This window comes from Leptonotus elevatus, chromosome 14 (assembly GCF_054856555.1).
Source record: "Leptonotus elevatus isolate MCC_2025b chromosome 14, RoL_Lele_1.0, whole genome shotgun sequence".
In the NCBI taxonomy this organism is placed as follows: Eukaryota; Metazoa; Chordata; class Actinopteri; order Syngnathiformes; family Syngnathidae; genus Leptonotus; species Leptonotus elevatus.
Window position 1 is genome coordinate 9,534,401 of NC_141252.1, and position 8,514 is coordinate 9,542,914.

Here is an 8,514-nt window from a genome sequence, read left to right on the forward strand (position 1 = left end):
TCTCTATCGACAGGTTTATATACATCCTCAACAAATCTTTCGTAATAGTTTCTTCATTAGTAAATGTGCCACTAACCTTTCATGTAGAGCAATCGCATAGTTTTGTCGTCATCGAGTTAACCGATAAACGAACCAATGACAAAAATTTTAGGGGACACTTAGGCTTGCAGATGTCACACTTTTTACATCTCTAAATATTTTTCAGAATCAATACATCATGTCTAAACCAAATGTGTGCCAAATGAAAGACCAAAGTCTCAGGTAAATATTTTCAATTCATACATTTTTCATATTTTGCGTCAGTGCACAGTTAAAGCAATGAAATAGAGATTGCCCCACCCATGGCTAAGTTTCACTATATAGGATAAGATGGCACACTGGATTTTGCAATTAATAAAACACGGACAAAATTATTCTTGTTTTCCTGATTAAAAAAAATAATAATTACAGTTAGATAATTTTTTAGCACTGATTTTGAAAATTTACCAAGATCAGTGGACAAACGTGAAAATAAATTATTATCAAACATGCACTGGATTAAAGTCCTTAGGAACTGCTGGCATGTAGATAATAGTGTTCAGCCTCAAACGCCTGTTTTGCTTTCCTTAAACTGGAAATTTGAGAGTAAATTTAATTTGAAAAAAGAAAACATTTCGGTTAATGCATGGATGGATGGTTCATCATGAAACTCAAACCAGTCCTGGAATGTGGGCATACTGTAGTTCCAACAACAACTGTAAAATCAATGTTGGTCCAATGTGACAACTTACCTGTGATACAACAAGCCCTGGTTTTTCAGACTGGTACCTGTACGAGTACTCAACTCTTGAGTAGACTGTAAAAAAAATATATATATATATATATATATATGTTCTACGGGGGGAAACCGGCAGCTGTGGTTACCAGGGAAATTCTGTAAAAAAAAATATATATATATATAAAAAAAATAGAACAACTTGTACATTTTACTGGTATTGAATGTATAATAAACACTAACTGCTTCTAAATTTGACCGGGATTCAATTAGTTAACAGAATCTGCAAGTACATCTTACAGAACAAAATAGTATCACAACAGCATGTTCTTGGTAAATGGTGCTTCATTTGCATAGCACTTTCCTACTTTACAAAGCACTCAAAGTGCTTTGCAATTTACACTGCATCAGGAACAACTGGAGTTTCATTATCTTGCTCATGGATCTTCAACACTGGGATCAAACCAACAACCTCAGCTGACCACTCTAACACTGGGTCACGCCACCTTGTTGTTTTTAAATGATCAGTAAAGGACTGTAGAATTTACAAGTTTATAAAGTTGTATATATAATATACAAGTTGTTCTGTAAAGTTGTTATGTTTGCACAGTGTTTTTTTTTTTTACTGAATTATTCTGGTAACCACAGCTGCTAAGTTTTTTTTCTATAAAAACAAGCAGAATTGTATTCACATGGTTTTACTGTTTATCTAAATATTCTCATCTTTAATATGAATTTGTAAAAACATGTTTCTTTTGTCACTACAAAATTTACCAAAGAACCTACTGACAAAAAGTGTTATTCTGACAGTGCTTTGATGTAATTTTAACTGTATCCCAATGTGTTTTGTTTTACAGTGTATCTGTGTTCAAATTAGAGTAATTAATGAATTCTCCAAAAAAATAAAAAAATCTTACTGTCAAATCAACAGTTGTGTTTGGTTGGTTGAGTTTCGCAACATATTAAAGTAAATTAAGTATTTTGTATTTACAATGTTTTTATGTCACAATTTTACAGCAATTCACTTTTAATTCTACAGACTTTTTTTTTTTTTTTTTTTACAGTGTAGGCACTGATACCGATATCACTAGTACTAAAAAATATGGTATTTTATCTGAAAATGTTGACCAATTAGGTGAAATTAGATCATTTCCCGTGGTACACCTTAAGAGTTCTTATGGCACGCTAATGTGTTCTGATACACTGGTTGAGAATCACTGCTCTAACTGTTCTGACCTCTCAAGTGTTACAGTATGAAACAATGAAAGTGCAGTGAAACACAAATAATACGTGCGGCTCGTCTTTTTTTCAGTGCTTCAAGTTTGTACCAAACTTTTCTTGCTGCTGCTGTTGCTGAGCGGGGAACACTTGGAACTGAAATGAGCGAGCAGCACAACATGAAGCGGTGCAGATGAGGAGCGAGGAGGTAAAAAGCTGACAACGTTAATATGGAAGCAAACAGAGCGCAGCCTGGCAGTCACTCAAATTGTGCACCTGCACCTTTGTAAAAAAAAAAAAACTCTCTGGTGTCTTGCCTCTTCCTTTTTGTTTTCCTCATTTCTCTCCTTCTCCCGCTTTGCTTGCCATGTGCTGTGGCTCGCGGCGTTGTCGTTTTCGGAGCGTTTTTTTCTCTCCACCATGTTGTGTGTGCGTGTGTTAATTGTGGCCGTCCTTTGGGTAACGATGAGGAAGATGAAGAAGACCTGTTCCAGAGCAGCCGCCACTGGCTTCTGCGCTCCGACTCACACCTGGCCTGCCTGAACGGGAATTGGAGGAGGAGAGATTTGCTTTTTGCTCTCCTCCTTTGCCCTCTTTTTGCTCCCCCTCCCTCCCCACTATCGAGCTATCGCCGTCTCCAGCTTGGAGAAAACAGCTGTGCGCTGGCATTCCACCACCAGGCCAACATAGCCCATCAATCACAGCTCACCACTCATACCTTTGAATGGATGAACATGTGATAAGATGGAAGAGGACCTTTACAGGTCTGACTTTGAAAACATGGAAGCCTTTTTATATCAGCTGCAAAATCTATAGACTATAACAACATATCAACTCGGGCAGTAGGAGGCAGGGCAACTTCAGGACAAGCTTGGACTCAAAGTTGTCCAGTTATGAATATTAGTGCAAATAGTCAGGTGCTTGTAGATCTCACTCTGCTTCATCTATCCTTCCTTTAGTCTTTCCTCTGGTCTCTTGAAGTCTCCCTAATCTGTTGGAATTTAGATGTTTCTGGGGTTGGTGAAAAAATCTGGTTTTGTAACTCTGTGGGTGGTAGGTGGTGTCTGGTTCGTGCTGGATTTCCCTTTGTTTCATCTTTCTTTCCTTTGATCCTTCCTCTGGTCTCCAGACAACTTCACAGAATCTGGTGGGACTCTGGTTAAGGTGAAGGGTCCGGGGTTTATAACATGTTTCAGGTGAATTAAAGAGCACAAACTCACACGCACGCACATGCACACTCACACACAAGTTTGTTGGACTCTCTTTGTGGGGCCATCTCATCGACATAATGCATTTCCTAGCCCCTTCCCTCAACCATCAAAAATGATTGCCTACCCCCATTCCTTACCCTAACCTCAACCATAACCCAATTCAAACCTAAACTCTAAAACTAAGTCTTGACCCTCAAAAAGAGATCTAAACTTAAATTAGTTAGTTAGGCCCCACAACTCGGTGAAATCCTGAAAAATTGGCCCCACCATGTAACAAAAGGTACATACACACACGCGCGCGAGCACATAAAAAGAAAAATAGGGTGATGATGATGACATGTTGACTTTGGAAGACTGCCGACCGAATAATACTGAGCTCTCAAAAAAAAAGGGAAAAAAAGGAATGAAGCCAACTGTCACACGCCCATTTTTAACCGCACTCGTCTACAAAAATATATTTTTTTCAAACATGGCAGTAAAAAAATAAAAAAGCCAGTATCAGAATTCAGCATTTACTCCCAACAGACAGTGAGCGTGTGTTTGTTTGGATGAATATGGGTGCCCTGCCGCTATGGATGCCGACACCATCTTTGGCCTTTTGGCTCAACTTTGACATTTTCTCGTGAGCTTTGTGGCCATATGTGCTCATGGCGGGGTCGGCGCGACTGGAAAAGTCGTTGGCTTTCGAATTCCCATCTAACATGTTGGGGGGGAGGGGGGGCGAAGATGCTTAGTGCAAGAGTTGGTGACATTCGGACACATTCTCTCTTTCGCTCATGAAGGCGTACAAGTCTTGGTCAGCAGCACAGATGAGTTGTGGGAAAACAAGCAGCTGGAGGAGGAGAAAAAAAGACCATAAGGCTTGGACGGCTTGCCAAATTTCATCATCTATTATGGATTGGACGAGAAGCGTACGCCGTACTCTGCTGCAAACCTGGAGCATGTCTCTCACTCACATGCAATCGCAAAGCTCTGTGCACATGTACGATTTCACATGTACACTTCCATATATTTAGATACAAATGTACAACATGCAGCCTAGATTGAGAAGGGTAGCAAAGTGTGTAGCAACGTTATTGGCACCCATGAAGGTAACGTACATAATGTGGAATATCTTCTCCAAAAAATAAAAGTAAAACATTTTATTTTTGATGGAGAACTTAAATTATTTTAAAACAATTTAAAACAATGGGCGGAAATAATAGAAAACGTAAAATGTGATCTATCACTGGTATTGGCACCCTTTCCTGTAAATCAGTATGGAAACTCATTGTAACTCACCTTTGGTAAATCACAAATGAGAATTCCCTGTTTTAAATTGTCTGTGCCCAATTGACATGAATTAGCCAATGAATGATGACGTTGGTGTTTTAAAAAGCCACCTTTTTTATCCCCTTTTCCTTTGTCACAATCGTGTAAACAAAGGAGCTGTCTGAGGACATCAGAAGTGCGATAATTTGCAAACACAAGACCCCCCAAAGGGTATAGAGCCATCTCCAAAGACTTTTGCAGCCCAGTTTCAGTGGTGCCTAATGTTATTAAGAAGTTTTACGAGCATGGACCTGTCAAGAACCGTTGGGGGGGAAGAGCCAAATTGATGACAGAAGTCTTCAACGGTTGGTGCGAATGGTGGAAAAAAACATCCAAAGATCTGAAAGCCAACCTGGAACAGTTTGGGATCATGGTTTCAAAAAGTACCATATGCCACACACTGAACCAAAAATAGGGCTTCATGGGTGAAGACCATTCCTTTGCCAAGGAGTACCTGGACAAACCACAATTATTTTGGGAAAATATTCTGTGGACGGATGAAACAAAAATAGAGCTTATACGCAATGTACGCCAACAGTTTTATTACAATGAAGCTTCCAAAGAAACGAACACCCTCCCTACAGTTAAGCATGGTGGAGGATCCATCATTCTGGGGGGGGGGGCTGCATCTGGTACTGGAGGCATTGATCATATCACTCAAGAAATCAGACAATTATCAAGACATTCTAGGGGAGACATGTCCTACCAAGTGTTAGACAACTTAGTTTGAGTCAAAGGTCATGGGTCCTCCAGGAAGACAAAGACACATCCAAAAACACAAAGGGATGGTTAAAAAGGGAAAAATACTGTTTTAAAATGGCCAGCAATGACCCGATCTCAATCTGATTGGAAATCTTCGATATGAGCTGAAATGCGCCATTGGGAAAATAAACCTTGCAAACATTCGAGAGCTTGAACAATTTGCAAAGGAAGAGTGGGGGAAAATACTAGCGGAGAAGTGCAAGAAGCTTGGAGATAGCTACAAGAAGCGTTTGAAAGCTGTCATCACTGCCAAAGGGTGTGCAAGCAAATATCAAAGAGGGGTCCCATTAATGATGCACATGCTGTATTTTCTATTTCTTCTTTGGAATTACTTTACACAAGTTGAGAACCAATGTCCTTTGTTGAATTACTTTGGGCATCCAATTAAAAGGTCCCGATGGTGTTCATTTGGTACATTTCCATTTATTTCTGAAGATATTGTAGAAGTCATGCAAAAAATGACGGGGTGCCAATAACAGTGAGCAGGACTGTAATAGATATGGCCAAGGCGGGGCGATGTACTGTATATGTGTCGCTTTAGAATATGGGATGCATAAAGATGAGTAAATACGTTGTTGGTATAAAAAGATGATCACAAAAAGCAGCAGAGAAATGGTAATCAATTTAACATGATGCGTTGTGACTTTAGAATAGGGATGCAAAGTTATTTGCAGATGATTTATACACATTAGAATACAAGTTGTAAATGATAATAACAGTATACAAATATTGGCGGTATCACTAATATTGAACTTTGGAGTGGGTCTGCAAAAATAGTAAATACCACAGATACAAATTTTCCAACATGAACTCATAATTGCCCATCATGACTTCATCTTTAGCGAATGCATTCCGAAGATTAGTTAAGGACATCCCCTGATCAAGAGTTAATCATTAGTTAATATCCACAAATTATTGGATTAATTGATCAGTCAGTAGATGCTTCAATATGAGTTCATATTTGCTCATCATGACTTCACCTTTTGCTATTCTTAGTAATGGATATTTTTTAACCATGAGTTAATTATTAGTTAATATTTGCAAATGATTAGTTCATAACCCTTCAATTGTTGCGAATTATTACTTCATCATGACTTCATCTTTTCCTAATGCATTTACGATCCATCCATCCATATTTTTGCTTTGTACTGCATCGATGCGTGTACGTTTATGCACGATGTTGCATTCAATTTCATGGCAGTTGTCCTAAACTAGTTGCCACATGTCCACAATATGGATGTATCGGTGGGATAAAATATCCATATCCCCAGGTTATCATTTACCAGTATTGATACCTCACCAAATAATGATGCCGTCACTCTCAGTGAAATACAATTTCAGTTAATTATATTAATTTCAGGCAATTTGAGGATTTTCACTAATTATGATGTGAATCTTTGTTATTTTCTTCTGTTCTGTCAACATTGCGCGTCAATGAAAATTCATCATGTTGCACCACAATATGTGATATGACATCATATCGCATCACAAGTAACTCGTCCTAACCGCTTAGTCCATGCAAAAGTGATAGAAAAAGGACTTTGCGCTGAGGCCATGGTGGCAGATGAGTGTCATGTAATCCTCACATCTGTAGTATTCCGTTTAGGGTTTATGGCTGTGGTTATTTCCTAACCATAAATGAACTGAAACCAATTGTGAGCACAGTTCAAATTTGGCAATCCAAGTAGAGGACTGCATGGAGCCAAGTGTGATGAAAACAAGGCACCTGTTATATGTAATATCTAGTAGCCAATGTGTTTAGTTCAACAATCCTTAAGACCTTAAAACAAATGGATTTTGTATCTTTGTTGGGGGGGGGGGGGTAGGCACAGATTGGTGGGTGTCTCTAGGAAGTGTATTCCCTTCATGAGGCAGCAGTGCACCCGTGGCCGCATGGCAGCTGGTGCTCTAAGCGCACACAGTAGACTTTTATGTTCTAGCTGTTGCCGACACCTAATGTGTGGTGCTGACATTGGATAATACTTATGATGAAAGCTGCGGCTCAGTTAGCCTGATAATAGCCCAGTAGCAGTGACCAATTTCCAAGGTCTCATCATGACGCAGTTGGAAAATTACGTTTTGTACTGTTTTTTTTTTTTTTTTTTTTTGGCTAGCATTTTTTTTCAGGAGAGCAATTCAAGGTAAAGTAAATCATAATGCTCATACAGGTATACTTAATTGATGGGTAAACCTCAGATGCCAACAGACATGAGGGAAAATGTTTTACCGTATCTCGATTTTTACAAGTGGTTAGCAACTCGCCTCACAGTTCTAAAATTGGGGGTTCGATTCCAGGCTTTGGCCTGTGAAGTTTGCCTGTGCTTGGCATTCTCTGGGGTCTCATTTATGTGTGAGTGTGAGTGGTTGTTCATCTAAATGGGCCCTGATATTGACTGGGACCAGTCCAGGGTGTACCTCAAGCTCACGATCGATCACCTGCGACCCTATTGATAAGCGCAATAGAAAATGGATGAATGATATTTAATTGTTTAGACGAGCTGGTGGAATGCTACCAGTGGTGGTTACACTTTAAAAAGTGGAACTTGGCATTTTGGGTTGCATCTCCACACAACTTGTTGTTGCACATGTCTGTATATGTTTTCAGAGGGAGCACTTTGGCAGGCTCCATTAGCGCCCAGCGGTAAATTGCCTTGTAAATTACAGTAGTGGGTAATAAAGCCAGATTTGTATATCACCAGGAGTGGAGACTGTGTCTGTCTTGTAAATTTAATTAAACAGCAGGTGCAAAATCAGGTCATATGGCTTTGATGTGCCCCATGTGAGAATGACAACCAGACAAAGATCCGAATACGGGCCCCATTTCCATATTTTTGCATGCGGCGGGGCGGCTTGTGCGGAGGTAGGGGGAGCCTTGTCTATCACCTTGTTCTCTATTACATTTCCTGTGATTCAAAGAGGATTCAAATTAGCTGTCACCTTTAATTTTAATAGATCTACAGCAAAATAAACGGTAAAGTTCTTGGGGAAAAGTGCCAAAATGCAGCTATTAGTAACAGCTAGTGCGGAATTACAAAGTGGCAGAGCAACCATTTCTTGTGCATGATAAAAAGAAGAAGCCTTTCACAATTAGGGGTGAAAAAGACGGACCATTTTGGGAACAATTCTGGAACTTTTACATTAGGAATTTAGCTCAGGAGCTATGAAAATGCAGTGGAACCTCTTAGGATGAAGGCAATTCATTTGTTTCAAAAGAAAATCCTAACCCGTAGGAAATTTAAAAAAATCGAAACAACTGTG